Raw genomic sequence first — 18,862 nt, 5'->3', positions numbered from 1 at the left:
AGTTCTATTGTTAGTTTCCTGAGGAACCTCCACACTGTTTTCCAGAGGGGCTGTACCAGTTTACATTCCCACCAACAGTGTAGGAGGGTGCCCGTTTCTCCACATCCTCGCCAGCATCTAGAGTTCTCTGATTTGCTCATTTTAGCCACTCTGACTGCAATGTTGACAAGAGGCAAAGATGGGGCTTCAGAAGAGCGGCTTAGGGGGTAGAAGGGGAAGTTTCTAGGCTGCTTTCTTAATAAGGCTGAAACCCAACAACATACACTGTCAGGCCCCTATTGAACTCACCTGTGCACCCCTTAACTTGTGGCCCTGATGATACTGCCTATTATTTAATGGAGGTAGGTCTTTCCTGGCTACAGTGGAAGCCTTGATAGAACAAAGACTAGGTCTCATTTCTTACTAGCTGAACTTGAACCTAGCCCTGGCTCAGTGCTTGCCTGGCTCATAATGGGTATTCAGTAAATCTTGGATGGATGGATGGATGGATGGATGGATGGATGGATGGATGGATGCGTGGATGGCTGGATGGATGAATAAGTGGGTGGATGGGTGGGTGGATGGATGAATAAGTGGGTGGATGGGTGGGTGGATGGATGGATAGATGGATGGATGGATGGATGAGTGGGTGGGTGGATGGTTACTTGGGTGGATGGATGAGTAAGTGGGTGGGTGGATGGATGGATGAGTGGGTGGGTGGGTGCATGGGTGGATGGGTAAGTGGGTGGATGGATGGATGGATGAGTGGGTGGGTGGGTGAATGGTTAGATGGATGGATGGATCAGTCAGTGGGTAGGTGGATGGATGGGTAAGTGGATGGATGGATGAATGGATGAGTGGGTGTGTGGGTGGGTGGTTAAATGGATGATGGATGAGTATGTGGGTGAGTGGATGGATAGGTAAGTGGGTGGCTGGATGGGTGGATGGATGGATGGATGAGTGGGTGGATGGATGAATGGATGAGTGGGTGGGTGGTTAGATGGGTGGGTGGATGAGTGGATGGATGGATGGATGAATGGCCATGGAACCTCTCTAAGCCTGTTTTCTCCTCTGCAAAATGGGGGAAGTCATGCCAACCTCACAGGGATATTGTTAGGACTAAATAAGATGATGCAGCTAAAGCTCTTAGAATAGTGCTTGGTATTAAAAAAAAAATGTATTGAAGGGATAATGATGCCCTTTAAACTCAAGTGCAAAGGTAATCTCAGCAGATAGACCCTGACTGATGAATTTTGCATGCTCTCTGCCAGGATGCTTTAAAAAAAAAAGGGGGGGGGTGTGCCTGAAGTTGTTATTTGTAACAGTTAGAAATAAAATTCAGTGATTCCCATCAGGACAGTAAGACCTTGGCTGGAAAATCATACAAGTCCCTGAGAACGTGGAAGAACAGAGCTAAGCACGTACCCTGTACAGACACACTGTTCTAAGCGCTTTACCCATATTAACTCATTTAACCCCCACAACAACCTTATGTGGTAACCCTTGTTATTACCTCTATTTCCCATGTGGGTAAACTGAGACACAGAAAGGTGAAGTAAGTTGCCCACGGTCACACAGCCAGGACATGGTCTGACTCCTAAGGCCATTTGCCTAACCACTTACAAAGCTCCCAGTCCAGTGGAAGAAGCAGGGCTATACTCGAGGCAGCAGTACCTAAGAGCCAGGACTATGTCCGACATCTTTCTGTCTCAGTGAGGTGCCTGCCACACGGCACATTCTCGATCACTGTCTATGGAATGAATGAATGGATGGATGGATGAATGAATGAATGAATGAACAAACGGATGAATCTGCTGTCCACCCCCCCTTAGGGCACTGTGACAGGCTCTCATAACGCTATCAGTTAGTAGACACAGGGCAGTGGGCTAGTGCCTAAATCATCTAAGACGGCTATGTCATAGCTAAGTGAATGCCAGCGTCAGTTTTAAAGCTCTCTGTGGACGCGTGCTCTGCTGCCCATTCCTGCCTGTCACTGCCCATATGTGGCCTTGTCAGTTATTCCTCGGATCCCAACCAGAGCCCCCTGACGTCATGTCCGTCTTTGGAGAGCAGGAGGGAACCTGGCTGGCAGAGGGCCTCGTGCCAAGGAAGCCAGACTCCAATCAAAGCCAGAGGTGGAGATCCTGGCCCACTTTCTGCCACCACCATCCGTGTGGCCCCAGACAGTCACTTCTGTCCCTGAGCCCCACTGCCCCCCTCAGCACCAGGAGAAATAAAAATAACGTCCCTGTCACAGGCCCTTGCGAGGCGCACCCGTGGCCACACTCAGGAAGCACGGAAGCAGGAGGTGGGGTTGTTCTGGAAAGTTGTGGTTTACAGGCTGGTTTCAGGACCGAGTGGGTCAGTCTGAAGGGTGGGAGCCGTAGGGAACCGTAGGAGACCTGAATGGCCGTCCCCGGGGCCCTGTCGGCCCCACGGTCACCCCTCCCCTACCTGTCACAATGCCTGAAAAGCCCACCATCTGACTAACTCCCGGGGTGGAGGCCTGGCATCTCCGGAAGGGAGGCTGGTCGAGTGCACACGTGTAGAATGTGTAGATCATTTTGATTCCCTGGCAAAGAGCGTCCTCGGCCTCTCTGGGCGTGGCCTGGGCTGAGAGGGAAGGAGACGCGGCTGGGGACAGAGGGCACACGCCGGGGTGTGGGGAGACCTGAGACCTTGAGCAGGGGTCCTCTGGGGCCTCGGGACAGCCTGGGAAGCCACATGCCTGGGGCTGGGTGAGGGGAAACAGGAGGACCCTGAAAATGGGGCAAGGAGCTGCCGGGAGCAGCTTTGCTTCCCTTTCAACTTTCTGCCAAGGAGCAGCACGCGGCCCAGAGAGGAGGCTTTGCCAGCCCCCCGGGCACCTGTCCCAGAAGCCTAATTACTGGCTCTCAGTGGGCAGTCAGCTCGCTGATCGAGAGTCCTTGGGGAGAAGGCACTGCTGAAATGGTGAAGGGCTCTGGAGGAAACACAGCATTCCTTCACAGAAGCAGAGCTTCGCGTTTCACGTCCAGGCCCTCTCATTCGCAGGGGGTGTTACCATGGGCAGAAGAGGTTGCTCGCGGGTCCTCATTACCCCCAACCACGTCTCCACTCTCGCCGTCATCACCCTGCCCATCTCCCGTCACCTCTGCCTGGACCACAGCGCAGCCTCCCTCCTCTCTGCACGAGCCCCTCTCCACACAGCAGACAGGGACAGCCCTGCACAACGGCTCCCCATGGACTCGGAGTCCAGCTTCACCTCCTCTGGTTCAGTTCCCTCCTCCCACTCTGCCCTTCGCTCGCCCTTCCAGTCACACACGTCCTTGAGGCTCTTGACACAAGGCCTTTTTAGTCCCTCCTGAGGAAGGGCCTTTGCACGTGCTGTTCCCTCTGCCCAGAATCCTCTTCCCCGTGCACTCCCCACCACCAGATCTTCTCCACCTTCGGGTCTCACCTCATGTGTCACCTTCTCAGAGAAGCCGTCCCTCACCACCCTCCTCAGCACCCTCCAGCATATCACCCTGTATTTATTTGCTATCTGCTAATGGTCTCTGTTCCTCACTTGATTAGAAACTCTGTGAGTAGGGAACTAGCTTGCCTTGTTTGCTGCCATGTTCCCAGCAGCCAGAACAGTGCCTGGCACACAGTAGGGCTTCGGGTGTGTTGAACGATCCCTAGAGGAGACACGCTAACAACCACTTGAGAAGCCGCCAGGCCTATGGCATCGTCCAGCTGTAACTTCCTTTTGTCCTCGCAGTATAAAACCCTGCAAAGGTTGACCCATTTTACAGCTGAGGAAACTGAGGGCCCAGAGGCTCAAGCAAGTGTCCCAAGGTCATGCAGATAGCAAGAAGCAAAGACCCAGATCTGCCTAAGTCTCTGCTCTTACCGCCGTGTTATTAAAACAGGGGCAGGGCGCCCGGGGCACTTCCTCGGTTACATGTCTGTTGATTTCAGCTCAGGTCATGATCTTGAGGTTTGTGAATTTGAGTCCCGCGTCATCAGACTCTGCACTGACAGCAGGGAGCCTGCTTGGGGTTCTCTCTCTCTCTCTCTCTCTCTCTCACTCTCACTCTGCCCCACCCCTGCTCATGCTCTCTGTCTCTCANACCCAGATCTGCCTAAGTCTCTGCTCTTACCGCCGTGTTATTAAAACAGGGGCAGGGCGCCCGGGGCACTTCCTCGGTTACATGTCTGTTGATTTCAGCTCAGGTCATGATCTTGAGGTTTGTGAATTTGAGTCCCGCGTCATCAGACTCTGCACTGACAGCAGGGAGCCTGCTTGGGGTTCTCTCTCTCTCTCTCTCTCTCTCACTTATGCCCCACCCCTGCTCATGCTCTCTGTCTCTCAAATAAGTAAATAAATAACTTAAAAATTTTTAATAATAAAACAGATGCTGTTATCCCTGTTTTGCAGACAAAATGACAAGAGACTCTGAGAGATGTACCCATGTGCCTAAAGGCCTCAGCCAGGAAGAGGCGGGATTGGGATTTGAATTCTGATGCTGCCTTCTCTCCAGGGACAGGGACGGCAGGAGCCAGCCGGCTCACTGTCTGTCACGTAGGGGCTCTCGGACCAGGTGGGGGTTACTTGGCTTGGCAGCAGCGCCGAGGGCACAGAGCACGCCGTCAGGGAGGGGAGACAGTAAAATAGTCTCTAACATGTATGGGGCCCTTAGTGCAGGGGCGGCAGCATTCTAAATGCTTCCAGAGTATTCCATTTTGCAGATGACACAACTAAGGCACAGAGAGGTTATGCCACTTACCCAAGGCCACTCAGCTAGGAAGTGTGGCCGCTGAGTCAAGCCCAGGCACTAACCACTGCACTAACCACTCCTTTCCAAGGAGACGAAGCTGGACGGGACCCCAGAGCTCTCTAAGCTTAAGAAGACTCCAAGCCTGGTCAAGTAAAGAAGGCCTGCAGCCCAGAGCCATGGGTTTCTCGGCTGTAAAACGGAGCTGGGAGTTCATCAGGATGTTGTAATGAGAGGAGATGATGTAAAGCCCCCTCCCCCACTCCCGTCTGCAGCCCGACCCCTCAGGTAGTGAGTGAGCAGTGGGCAAAGGGGGGTACCGCCACCCACTGAACCGGTGACGCTGGGCAAGTGACTTACCTCTTTGTGCCTATATTCCCCTGTAAGTGAGGATAATTACAGTATAATTTGAGATTCTATGAATTAATCCACATAAGGTACTTAAAACAGTGCCTGGCCCAGAATAAGCTCTGAGTGTGAGCTGTTATTTATCAGAAGATTACAAATGTTAAAATATTAGTTCTGGCCTCTCTGGTAACCAAGGAGACTCTCTCCAACAGGGTTGCTATGAGGTCAGAGGAAGACAGCTAGGAAGCTGTGCTCTTGAGCTCTCACTTGGTGACGGCCCGGGCTATCTCTGTTGCCTCTCCATTCCACGTCTCCAGTTTTTACCAAGGATTAGAGTCCTTCCCTGTGGGTGCGAGAGCTAAGTGTTTGTCAAATTTATGAGCTTTCAGACACAACCAGGTCTCTCCCCATTTTTATAAAGACTGAGATAAGAGTCTATGAGATTAAAGGTTTGTCATCATCCTGTGCTTTGGTGTCTGTCTGTCTCTCTCTCTTAGTTTCCGCCTCTTTTGAAAATCCAAAGTGCAACCTGGGAACAGCAGCCCCAGGCCCTCTAAACGCACTGTTCAAATAAAGGAGACATTTAGGGGAAGGTGGAAGCATCATTTAAAGGTGATCACTCTGAAATGACCATGTCTGGGCAATTTGTCTTGAAGTATTCGGGCTGTTGCCAGAGATCATTTTTTCTGCAAATCTTGCTGTTGGCTCGTAATTTTCAACTTTTGACCCTTTAAAACTGAGGTGTGGGATTTTTGTAAGCTTTGGGGATGGGGCGTTTTTAAAATTACTTTTTAAAGGGGCACCTGGCTGGCTCAAGTCAGTGGAGCATGCGACTCTTGATCTCAGGTTGTAGGTTCGAGCCTCACATCGGGTGTGGAGATTACTTAAAAATAAAACCTTTAAAAAATAATAATGACTTTTTAAGAAGCTATCTCTTCCCAGGAAATTTTGGGGTTAGACTAGAAGGAGCCCTGCAGAGGAGGTAGCATCCCTGGGTCCCTGCGCTGCCATGGGAGACTTTACAGTCTGAGAAGATTCTAGTCCAGGGACTGGGCAAGCTTCTCCCCGAGCCTCTGTGGGCTCACAGGCCACCGTGCCATCCGCAGAACTACGTGAGCAAAGACACGTAGGGCAGCGCTGGGCAGAGGCCTGCTGCTGTCGGCCCCTGCTTGCCTGTCCAGCCTCATGTCCTGCACCCCTGCACGCACAAACTCAGGGCTCCGGCTGCGGGTCCTCAGTCTTGCTGTGCAGTTTCTCATCTCTACTCTTTTCCACACTGTTCCTCTGCCCAACATGCGGCTCGTTTCATTCCATTGCCTTGTCCTTCTTGGTCTTGTAAGACAGCTCAGTGTTCTCACCTCCAGGAAACAGCAATGTTAGGGTCCCCTCCCTGGGCTCCCAGGCCCAGCACCTCTTCCCAGCCATGTATCCCTTGGCACTAATCACACTGTGTGGAAGCTGCCTGTTTACTTGGGCATCTTCCCCACCAGGCTGGGCGCCCACGGGCTTTGGGTCCCTTGGCCCAGCCCAGGCACGAGCCTGGAAGACGTGAGGCCATGGGATAGAGTAGTTAAGACCCCGCGTTTGGCCTCAGATATAGTTCTCCACTGCTGTCCCCCAAGCCCTGACACTGCCTGTGCACCAGTCATGTATTCTTGCTGAACCTGAATTATTTCTATAAAGGGGACTATCAGTAGTGCCTACCTTGTAGAATTACTCAAAGAATTGTTATTGGGGGCATCTGCCTGCCTCACTTGTTGGAAGATGTGACTCGTGATCTTGGGGTCATGAGTTTGAGCCCCATGTTGGGTGTAGAGATTACTGAAAAAAATAAAGTAAAAAGAACTGTTGAGCACTAATACATTCTATGGTATGGTATTAACTCTGCATCTTCACAAGTTAAGGCCTATTGGCAAACCCATTTTCCAGATGAGAAAACTGAGGCACAAAAAGACGTTGAGTAACTTGCCTAAGGTCAGTGGGAAAGCCAGAGTTCAAGGCCAGATGGAGCCTGACTCCAGAGCCTGTACCCATGACCACTGTGATGCATGGCCCCCTGATAACTTACATGAAGCCCTCAGCCTGGCACACGGGAGGGGCTCGATACAGAGAACGGCTGCTGTTGTCAATAGTTGTTAGTAGCTCCATTCAGTTTCTAGTTGATCTTTAGATGGAAGAGGTGGGACTGGTCACCGCACAGGAAGAAGGGCTCAAAAGCTGGGGGAGGGGAGAATAGGGGAGAAACAAGGAGAGGAGATGGGCAAAGAGTCAAGACTGGGGGTGGAGTGACAGAGCTCAGAGCAGCAGGGCTGGGGCGTGAGCTGGCAAGGGCCTGGGCAGGCTGCTGGGAGGAAAGAGCTGAGGGCACCGGTATGGCCATCTGAGCAGTAGCACAAGACTGCCACTGCTTCCCTGCCTTTAGAAGATAAAACCACAAACTGCATCACCGAACACACAAAGCCCATTGTGCTGTAGCCCCAGATCACCTTTCTGTCTTGTGTTTCACCCTTTCCCCAACATATCCCATGCTCCAGCCACCCTACCCTGCCCTTCACCCCTCCATACCTTTACACACACTGTTCATCTGCCTGAAATGTCCTTCTCTTCTTCTGGCCCTGGTGGACTCCTACTCATCCTTCAATACCCAGTTCAAATGGCCCCTCCTCTGGAAAACCCTCTTTAATACCCCTCGCTGATCATATGTATTTTCCCCCTTCTTGAAGTGAACTTCAGGGCTAGTGACTGTGTCTTAGTCCAGCCCCTGTCTATTGCTCAACACAAATCAGGACACAAAGTCATTACTTAGAAAAAAAATTGTTGGGCTTTTTTTGTTGAGTAAATCTGTCCTCAAATCTCCAGTGTCCAGGAGAGCTAGACTATTAGGGAGAGAACTCATCCTTCCCAGGGATCCAAACAAGAGAATGTTCCAGGGCAAGTGGCTCTGGAACTCTGCTGTGGGCCCAGAAAATGCTGCCTGGGAGAATTGATACCTGGGACCCCACTCCAAACCCCTCCAGCACAACCCAGGGATGGCTGGAGTTGGAAAACAAGCCGGAAGCCTGTCCACCATCATTCAATGGACCTCCATAAAATGTGGAACACAAGACTGACCCTCCCTGAGCAACAGAGAGGATGCCGGGCTGTCACTCTACTTCTCCTCTTACAGTGTAAGACCACATTGGCTTTTTCAGCAGCTTTTGGCTTGTGGTCAACTCAAACCCCCAGATCTTTTTCACTGGGATGGCTGCCAAGCCACATCTTGTGCATTTGATTTATGGCTTGAGTTAGCTGAGGCCCACTCCTCCTCCCCAGAAGCCACCAGGAGGAGGCGACGGTTTCTGTACCCCTAGGAAGGAGAGCGATTGCAGGCCCCTAACCCAAGAGCCCCATTGTGAGTGTAGGTGAGCTCCCCCTCTCCCTGCTTGTTTCTAAGCCCTTTTCCTTGAGGCATCGATTGCTGGGACCTCTTGAATGGGGTTTTCATTAGCATTCAAGTCACATCCACCAGGGCTCAAGCAGACCAACCTTTGGGTTACTGGGGAAAGTACCCAGACGGTCAGGCGGAGAGGCAGGTAGTGGAGGCTCAGGCTCCTGAACTTGATGTCCATATGCCCCGGGGAAGGCCCTCCATTGCTCTGAGCCTCTGTTTCTGATCTGCAGGATAGGGGTGACAAATCCCAACCTCATGGCATCGTTAGGACAGAGGTGCCCAGGTAGGAAGTGCCTTCACAGGCAGAGTAGTGTCTGTGTGGGGTCATAGACAGCTCAAGCCAAGTGGGTGCCAAGTGCCCAGTAACGTCCAGCTCTTACCCCATTACAATGAATGAGAAACTGAGGCACTGAGCTTGAACCACCTTTGCAGAGTTTGCTTCCACTCAGCCAAATGTGCTTCTCTCCCCAGGGACTGCCTTTTTAAATGCCACTTTTCAGAAAGGCCACACTCCCTAAAGAGACACCAGTACACCTGCCTCGGCCCATGGCTGTCACCTTTGTGGCCATCACATGTACAGTGTTTATGTTTGTCCAGTGCTCCTCTCCCTCTCGCTGTCCTAGACCCTCAGCATCATGAGGGCAGGCCCCCGTCTTTCTTGTTCGCCGCTGTTCCTCCCCGGCCTCAGCACAGCCGAGACTTGGCGGCGTGTGGAGAGGGACTGTGAGAGTCTCTGGAAACGTGGCTTTGGACTTTGGCTACAAACCCAAATTGCGTTAAAGAGAAGCATATTTATTTCCCTGCACCACAAACAAGGTCACTTCCCCTCCCTGGGCCTCTGTTTCCCTAGCTGTAAAATGAGGTGTGAAATGAAAGATTGAACTAACTTTTCTCTAAAGTCCTTCTAGCCCTAAAGACTCTAAGTGAGCACAGAAAGGGGGAGAAGATTGCATGAATTGTATTGCCTATTGGGTTGAAAACACCAGCTTCTGCCAGGAAATCTCTCTCGCTGTGTCACTTTCTCCACTGGCCTGGAAAAAAACTGCCCTGTGCAGGCCCAGGCCTGTGGAGCCCACGCTGAAAAAGTCACAGGCCCCTCCTGCCCTGGGCCTAGGCGAAGGGGCCCCCGAAAGGTGTGTGGTAGCTGCTTCCCCGGGGGGTCCAGGGATTGTTGCCTTAACCGGGCGCACAGAGCAGGTAAAAAATTCCAGACATGTTCTCTGCTGACAGCTAATTGTGTCCTTTATTAATGACCATGGCTTTCTTGGGGCAGGTGGGAGGAGGGAGGAGGCCAGTCCCAGCCCCGAGGGCTCCCTCAGGTGGAGCTGATGACCGCATTTCTGGATCCCATAGAAAGGGAAGTGCTACATGAGGTGACCCTGAAAATACCCCCCCCCCAGCTGGAGATGGGAGGGGGCTTTCCCGCCTCCCCAGGCTGACAAAACCAGGCAGGGGGTTTGGAATCTGGCAGACCAGGTTCAGGGACCAAAGTTGGCCTCTTAGAACAAGGCCACCGAAGTACAGTAAATGGCCTGAAGGGGACCCACAAGGGGGCTGTGGCCTGTGGGCAGCGTGGGAGATGCTCCCCAGCTCCATCCGGCCACCGCCCCCTTGTGGTACCAGGACTGGGCCCACGAGGCCCTTCCTCAGTGACCCACTGCACCACCTGTCAATACAGCAGCCAGATGTGCCGGGGGACTTGGGGCTGGCCCTGCCAGATGTGTCAAGCTTTCCAACACATCCGGCTTCCCTCCGGCACATCGTGATTATTATTTAACACTTGCTTTCCCAGCCTCTCTGAGTCCCGAGGATTACAGGCTGGGAGGCTCCAGCGTGTCAATCCAGCTTAAGGTCTGAGGGCCTGGAGTCCACTGCTCATCAAAGGGCCTGTTTTCTGGAGGACCCAGTGAGGACCTTTACAAGCCCTTTTGCAATGATAGCCTAGAGCTGGAGGGAGGGCTTTTGTGGAGCTCTGTCTGTTCCCCACTTTCTCATTAGGATCCCATGTTAGCCTGGGGAGGAAAGTGAGGTGTGCAGCATTAACCCCAATTATAGATGAGGGATGTGGGGCTCAGAGAGGGACATAGTGAAGAAGTAGCTGAGCTAGGACTTGAACCAGGCAGAGGAAACAGCATGTGCAAAGGCCCTGAGGCTAGAGGAGGCCTGATGTCTCCAGGGTAGCTAGAGTGGAGTGGACAAGAGGGAAAGTAGTAGGAGGTGAGTTCAGAGAGGTGAGGGGGATACGATGACATCACAAAGAATAAAATACCATGGATAAACTTAACGAGAGAGGTAAAGGGGGCTTTTGTAGGCTATCGGTTTTCACTCAGGGTGAGGTGGGAGCTGTCGGAGGTCTTTGAGCAGAGAGCAACACACAGTTGATCCCTGTTCTGCAGGATCCGTCCAGCTGATGTGTTGAGAACAGATTGCAGCCAGAGGCAAGTAGAGAGGTAATAGGGAAAGGGTGAAGGCCAGGAAACCAGGTGGGAGGCTAGTACTGTGGTGATCTGATGGCCACCACTCCTCCACCCTCTCTCTTCCCTTCCAACCTGGGCATCAGGATCCCTGGGCTGCAGCCCAGTCTCTGTCAGCTGCTAATGTGCTGTGTGACTTGAGGCCAGTCACCGGTGCTGTTAGGTTGTGTATTCCATGGTCATAAAATGAGGAGCTTAGACCAGAAGATCGTGAAGGTTCTCCTGACTCCTAGTGCCCCAGACCCCAGCCTGCCTCTCCAGCCTCATCTCCCACCTCTCCCAGCCTTGAACTTCATGCTTCAGTGACCCTGAACTCTGTGTAGATCCCCCCACACACACCCCGAGTCATTTCACGCCTCCATGCCTGTGCTCAGGCTGTCCCCTCTGCCTGCAGCGCCCTTTCCCACCATCCACCCTGCACACGGAGAACCGTGTTCTTCAGCAGATCTCAACCTCACGACCCATCCCCCCCTCCTCAGTGACCCTGGGCACTGTGACAGGCCATGCTGATCTCCAAGAGACAAGAGAATAAAGTGGATGTGGACTCAGAGCTGGCTGCAAATGCCAGCTGCATCTCTGAAATCGCCAAATGTTATTGAACCTCTGTTTCCTCGTCTGTAAAACAGAGATAATTATATTTCCTGCTCCCAAGGTCAAGGTGAGGATTCAGTAAGAATGTAAAGCACCTAAGCCAGTGTCTGGCACGTAGTCGCTGTCTGGGACCCGTGAAGCCAGATTCCAGCTACAGGGAGTGGGCTGTTGAAGGAAGATGGGGGGTGGCCATGGACAGTGTGGCCCCGGATTCCTGGAGTGGCTATGGCCAGGACCCCAGAACAGCCTCCCAGCAGCCCCATGGCTCAGGGGCATTCCTGTCCACCCTTCCTGTCATCAGCCACTCCCTCCTCTCACCTCCTCCATCAGGGCCTGGTCAAAGCTGCCTGCCGGCAGCCACTCAGCACTTGAAAATGTCCTTAATTGCTTCACCAGAGTGGGGAGTCACCCTGCAGGCAGATAATTAAAAAGTTCAGAGCTTGATTAATTGGGAGGAAATTGGAGGAATGGGGCTGCCTGTGGGGCGTGCGGGAGCTCTCAGCCCCTGCGTGGGGATGGTGCGAAGGGAGGCGACCGGAGCCGGGACCTGGCCCTAACGTAGGATCCAGGGCCTGGACAGGCCGGGCGTGAAACCTGCCTTTGCAGGGGTTCAGGGTCTGGCTTCCCAGGAGACTGTGAGCTCCACCCCTGCTCCATACCTACAAAATACACACAAATACAACTAGGGAAGAGAGGTCAATAGACATAGTGGTCACGAAAGTTCTAATTACTCTGGCTTTGGGGCTGCGGCACCTACAGGCCTCCTAGCCTGTCATTCAGTGAGGTGTCAGAGGCCCTGCTCTGTGCCAGGCTGTGTGCCAGGCAGTGAACGGGGCAAGCATGGCGGCTGCCTCATGATGCTCACGGTTGGGCAGGTGGAAAGGTGGGAGGTAGAGACAGGTATTAACCAAGTGCCACGAAAGATGAAGGTGGGATGGCTTGAGACCCTATTCCTGGGGCACAGGGAGGAGCTCAGGGGGCTCTGACATGGTCTGGAGAGCTCCAGAGGCCTAGAACGAGGTCTCCAGTCCACACACCAGCTGAGTGACCTTCAGCATAAGGTTCTGTATTTCTGAGCCTGAGTCAGTCAGTCAACACACACTTCATGAAGCCTCCTGTCCATCACCTCTCGGCCACTGGTGCTGGGAGGTTCCAAACATTATGGGGACCTGCTGTCACCAGGCTCACGGCCAAGTGCAGGAGGCAGACACTTAACAACCATTTAATCGTGCAGTGCCTCAGGAGCACGGGAGAGAGGCCCCAAACCCAGGCCTGGTCTGGGATGGCATCCTAGAAGAAGGCTGAAAGGTGATATGGATGGAGCCGAGATTGGAAGGATAGAAAGGAGTTAGCCAGGCTGGCACTGGGGCAGAGGGCCCTGCCCGAGCAGAGGCCCCAAGGGAGATGGAGCACAGCTAGCTGGTGGGGGAGCTGGAGGCTGCCTGCTGCACCTGGGGCCCTGGGTGCAGCTAAGAGGCTCCAGGAGCTCCGGCTGGCAAGGTGGCCCACGGAGGGGAGGCCAAGGCAGGCTGGGCTGGCCACAGGCACAAGGGATGCATTGAAGGGTCCCGAGCAGAGGAGGGATGCCACAGATGGCCAGTGTGGAAGCTGGCTTGCGGAGGCCCTGGGATCCCCCCTCGGGGAAAGAGGAGACGTGTTAACACAGTTCCTGCCGCTGCCTTCTGACTTCTGTCGCCATGCCAGCTGCTGGCGGGGATCCACAGAGCCCGGGTCCCAGCAGGGGCAGGCGGAGGTAGCCTGGGCGTGTGGGGGAGTTGGAGGCGGGTCAGGATGACTGACATCCCCTGGGTGGTCCCAGTAGGAGCTACCACAGCAGGGGAATGAGCCACCACAGCAGGGGAATGAGCCTGAGGCTTAACCTGGCCAGGCAGGAACCCCCTTCTCAGGGAAGAGAGAAGGAGAAAGGTGGAAGGCCGGGGAGGGGGGCACCCTTCGTCAAGCTGGAACACCGAGGGCCTCTGAGACAGGAGTTAGGAAGAACTGCGGGGGCACAGCCTCTGAGTGACTTTGGACGAGGCATTCCTCTCTGTGAGCCTCAATTTCCCCATTTCTGGGAATGCAGACAACACTTCCTCCTGCACAGGGTGACCGTGAAAGACGGAGTGAGGTTATGAGCAGAGGAAGCTGCTGGCCCAGCACCAGGCAGGTGCATGGTAGGTACACAGTGATGGGAAGGTCCTCCTAGCCCAGAAGCTTGCCACCTGCTTCCGGTATGGCTGTGCCCATGACCCTGAGAACCAGGCACCCTGCCCAGTTCTGTCCAGGGGAACTGACTCCACTGGTTTAAACTCAGCAGCAAAAGGAGCAAGCATGCAAAATGCAAAAGCCACTTTGCGTGAGACAGACGCCCAAGCCCCTCTTGCTCCTCCGCAGGAATACCACAGCTCAGCTCAGACACACACAGCACAGGGCCTGAAAACACACCTGTCAGTTTATCCACAGTGGAAGAACATAGGACCCAGGGCTGGATGCTGAGCCTGTCCACAGCCAGAGTCCCACAGCTGGAAGAGGCCATAGAGATGGTCCCAGCTGTACCCAGAGTAGGCAGAAGTGACCTGGGCTCACAGAGAGAGGAGAGCAGGGACCCACAGGGGCAGCCTCCCCTCTCTGGGCCCAGGACTCTCCTCCGCCCACTCAAACTCTCTCCCCCACCCAAACCCAGAACTTCCTAGAGACCCTAAGGCAGGGAAGGGAGCCGGCTACCCTTCGAACCTGCCACCGCTGAAGCTGGAGCCCACTCCCTCTGCCCAGAGTGGCCAGGAGTCAGGCCTGGTGAGGGGAAGGTGTGCCGAGCCCCTGCTCAGTCACGGCCTCCTACAGGCAAGGCCTGGGCCTCTGTCTCCATGTCACGGTGCCTGGCACATAATAGGGACTTAATACATGCCTGTTGAATAAAGTCATAACTCAGCATCTCTCCGACTGGATACACACGCCTGAGGGCAGGAAGCACCACATCCTCTCTGTCTCTGTATCCCCAGGGCTGGGCACACAGCAAGTGGCAGGCCAAGAAGTGAATGGAGGTAGTAACAGCAGATGCTTGCTGAGTGCTCAGGGTGAACGAGGCAGGCCCTGCTGCACGTGCTTTCTCTAGATTAGCTCACGTTCTCTTCCCACCGAATAGAAGGTCGGTGTTATCGTTCTCCCCATTATACAGGCAAGGGTGCTGAGAGTGGGGTACCTCGTCCCTCCCTGGTCACNCCCCCCCGCCCCAGCTGGCTGCCATCCCTGCCTGGGGCTGCCTGGGGTTGCCTGGCCACGGGCTCTGGGTGTCTGCACACGGGGCGCTGACTGGCCGCTTGGGTCCCAAGTCCCTGAGTGTTTGGGACCAGGCTTTGCCTCTGCCTTGCTGAGTGACCCAGCAAGCCCTGTCCCCTCTTAGGCCTGACAACAGGGTCTCCAGTAATGACATTCAAGCCGCTCAATCATTTCTACGTCCAGGAATACCTGAGCACAAGGGTTTTGGAATCACAAAGACCCGGGGCCAAACCTCAGCGCTGTCATTCATTGAGTAGCTCTGTGACCTTGGCACCGTCATTTCACCTTCCCCCTGCCAAGCCTCAGTTTCCTCATGTGTAAAGTGGGGAGTGATCATGGTACCACTTCAGCGGGCAGTCACATAGATTTAACCAGAGATTCCATGTTGGTCGCTTGCACCAGCCTCAGCGCCGGGAAAGCACACGATAAATGGGAATTATTACTGTCCTTGCACGCTGGATGAGTAATAACAGCTAACATGTGCGTCGTGCAGTCCTTGCTGTGCGTTCTGGGTGGGTGTTAGCTAGCCCACCAGACCTGCAGCCCCTGCTATTGAGTCCCTCACTGTCCACTCGGGGAGACAGACCTGCCCTCATTTAGCAAGCAGAGCTGACTGAGCACCAGCTGTATGTGCTAGAGGTGGACTAGGAGCTAGGGGTGCAGAGATTAAAGACCCAGCTTCTCCCCGAGCCAGGGCTCATCAGCCGGTGAGCAGCACACAGGTGAGTCCTGTATGGGTTCGGTCTGTGGTAGGATGGAGCCGGTTGGTACCCGCTGGGCTTTCAAGAGCCAGCTACGCACATTTCTTCCCAACTCCGTGTTCAGTTAGCTCAGATCAGTAGCTTGGGATCTGCCCCGGGGGGAGCTTTGCCACAGAAACTGGCAGACACAACAGACCAGGGCTTCCCCCCTCCCCACCCCAGCCAGCCGTTTACCAGCACACCGCTGCCCGCAGAGAGTGTGTCAGCTATGCCGCAGCAGAGGCCTGGGGCGCCTGCTGTAGACAGTGGAGGGCGGCTTCCCCGAGGCACCCATATCAGAACCCCATCCCTGATGGGCAGAAGGGTATTCACGCAAAGGGACTCTTGCACGTGCAGCTAGGGCAGACAGGTGAAAGAGGTGACAGAGGGGGCCAGAGAAGGGCACCAGAGGGTCAGGTTACCAGAGACGTTTCCGGGACACAGGACTTCGGGTCTGAAAAGCAGGATGAGTCGTCACCGTAGTAGACAGGCCCCTGCGATGACCCGTGGGGACAGAAGATGAGAAGCGGGGTGGATCTGAGCAGCCACGCAGCCGCGTGAGGCTGCCATGGTAATGGTGGCCCCGAACCCGGCATTCACTCGGTCAGGTGTTTGCTCATGACGCCTGATAAGGGGCATGTTCGTTTATCCGACTGATACGTGTACTGAGCAACGCCTGTGCTCCCACCACCTTGCCAAGAGTTAGGGAACCAGTGAGAGAGCCAGACTCCCCTCGTTCCTCTTCCCCCTTCCCCTCTGCAGGCACTTCCAAGCCCGGAAAAGACAGCACACACATTTATAAGCTGTTTTCTAATATAATTACAGCTCGTGGTGAGGGTCAACAAAGGAAACAGGCTGAGACAGGATGTCACGAGAAAATCACTCTGGCCAGGGTGGCCAGGGAGGCCTTCTCTGGGAAGTGACCTTAAAGCCGGGTGGCCTCCTGGGTGGCTCAGTCGGTTAAGCGTCAGACTTCACCCCAGGCGGTGAAGGGTTTGTGAGTTCAAGCTCTGCATCAGGCTCTGTGCCGACAGCTCAGAGCCTAGAGCCTCCTTCGGATTCCGTGTCTCCCTGTTCCTCCCCAACTTGCTCGCTCGCTCGCTCTCTCTCAAAAATAAATAAAGATTTTTTAAAAATGGGGCCTGAAAGAAGAAGCAGATCAACCATGGGAAGCAGACAGTGTTCCAGGCAGAGAGACCGCATTGGCCAAAGGCCCTGAGGTGGGGACACTCTTACCAGCCAAGGGGCTGGAATGCACTTGAGTGAGAGGAATGTCCAGAAGTGACAGGGAGCCCACAGAGCCAGCCTGGCAGGCCTCGTGGGCCAGGGCTGGGTGTGGGGTGGTTCTCAGTGCCACGGGGAGCCACCTGTGAGTTTAAAACAAGCAGAGTGTGGTGGGTCGGATTCATTCTAATCCGGTCCCTCCGGCGAGTGTGGGGGGATTAGAGGGGAGGCACAGGTGGGGCAGGGAGACCCACTCAGAGACTCTGACTGCATCCATACCTTGCATGTATCATCAGCCTCCTTTCCGGAGGAGGGGACTGAGTCAGAGACAGCAACTGTCAGAGGTGCGGCCTCCAAGTCCGTTTTCTTCCCAGTTCTGTGCATGAAACCCGGATGCTGGCAGGACTGACTGCCTTCGCAGCTGAGAAGCTAGGAGTAGCACGGCCCCTGGGCACTGGCGCTGAGGGCGGGCCGCTGTTCCAGACCTCTCTGTGGGTGAAAGGTGGCTGACCCGAACTGAGGCCCCCCTCACACAGTACACCTGGTATCAAAATCTGCCTCTGCGCCTAAAGAGCCAGGTGTGTCTGCCCCTCTTCTGGCCTCAGTTTCCTCCCGTGTTCCTCCAGTTTCCTGGATTCTCTTGCAGGTTTCACTTCATCTACCTATCACCCACGAGGCACCTGGCATTGGACTGGGTTTTTTTTTTTTTAATTTTGTTTAATATTTATTTGTTTTTGAGAGAGAGAGAGACAAAGCACGAGTGGGAGTGGGGGCAGAAAGAGAGGGAGACACAGAATCTGAAGCAGGCTCCAGGCTCTGAGCTGTCAGCACAGAGCCCGACAGGGGGCTCAAACCCACAAACTGTGAGATCATGACCTGAGCCAAAGTCAAATGCTTAACTGACTGAGCCACCCAGGTGCCCCCGGACTGGGAATTTACAATCCAGCCAGGCACTTACAGATTCATGACTCAGTAAAACAGGCACCTCTGGGGCCCCCGGGTGGCTCAGTCGGTTAAGCACCCGACTCTTGATTTCAGCTCAGATCATGATCTCACAGTTTAGGAGCTCAAGTCCTGTATCACGCTCTGCACTGACAGTGAGGAGCCTGCTTGGAATTCTCTCTCTCCCTTTCTCTTGGCCATGCACACACACACTCTCTCTCAAAATAAATAAATAAACATTAAAAAAAAAGAAAGAAAGAAAGAAGTCTTCCCCTCCAGGGAAGGCTTCCTGGAAAAGGGGTACCCAAGCCAAACTTTAAAGGGGTGTAGGAGGTTGATGACAACGAGAGGGCATTGCAGAGGATGAGAGCAGGGGGGATGGAGGCCAGGGGTGCAGAGGAGGGCCTGGGGCAGGCACCATATGTAGTGGGCTGTGCGGAGCAGCTGGCGCAAGGCTTCGGACGGTGGGCACTGAGAGATGGGCAGGTGCCAGCCCTGGGGGCCTGGGGGCCCTGAGAACTTTGGGGAGCTGTTGTGGATTTTTTTTTAAATAGCAGTTTTATTGTGACACGGTTCACATACCATAGAATCTAGCTAAATTGTACAATTCAGTGATTTTTAGTGTAGTCATAGAATTGTGCAGTTATCACCACAATCCATTTAGAACATGCTCATCACCTCAGAAAGAAACCCTATTACCTATTATGGAGAAGTCACCCTCCATTTTCTGCTCTCCCCAGTCCCTGGCAACCACTAACCTACTTCTGTCTATAAAGGAAGCTGTCCTGGACACTCGTAGGTAAAGGGAAGCATACGCTAGGCAGCCTTTTGTGACTGGCTTCTTTCTCGAAGCACAACATTTGCAGGGTTCATCCATGTTGTAGCACGTATCAGTATTTTATTCCTTTTCATGGCCAAATAATATTCCGTTGTGCGCCGTTGTGGATGTGTAAGTGGCACAGAAAGGTTTGTACTTTAGGAAGTTGGCTCTGGAGGGTGGTCGGGAGGAGGCTAGATGGCCATGAGGGGCTAAGGAGTAGGTAGGAGGAGCTTTCTGGATGCCCGCAGGGGTGGAACTGGAGCAGAGAAGAGCCAGGAAGGGGGGGGGCACTGCTGGGG

General features: G+C 54.0%; 1 protein-coding gene across 1 annotated transcript in view; it reads left to right on the top strand.

Annotated features, from left to right (window-relative positions):
• Positions 1–18,862, top strand: part of EPHB2 (EPH receptor B2) — a 123,522-nt gene that overhangs the window by 58,047 nt on the left and 46,613 nt on the right. The window lies entirely within an intron of this gene.

This window comes from Crocuta crocuta, unplaced genomic scaffold, assembly GCF_008692635.1.
Source record: "Crocuta crocuta isolate KB4526 unplaced genomic scaffold, BGI_CrCroc_1.0 scaffold127, whole genome shotgun sequence".
NCBI lineage: Eukaryota > Metazoa > Chordata > Mammalia > Carnivora > Hyaenidae > Crocuta > Crocuta crocuta.
Note: the sequence above shows the minus strand (reverse complement) of the source record. Positions and strands in the feature narration are given on the sequence as shown.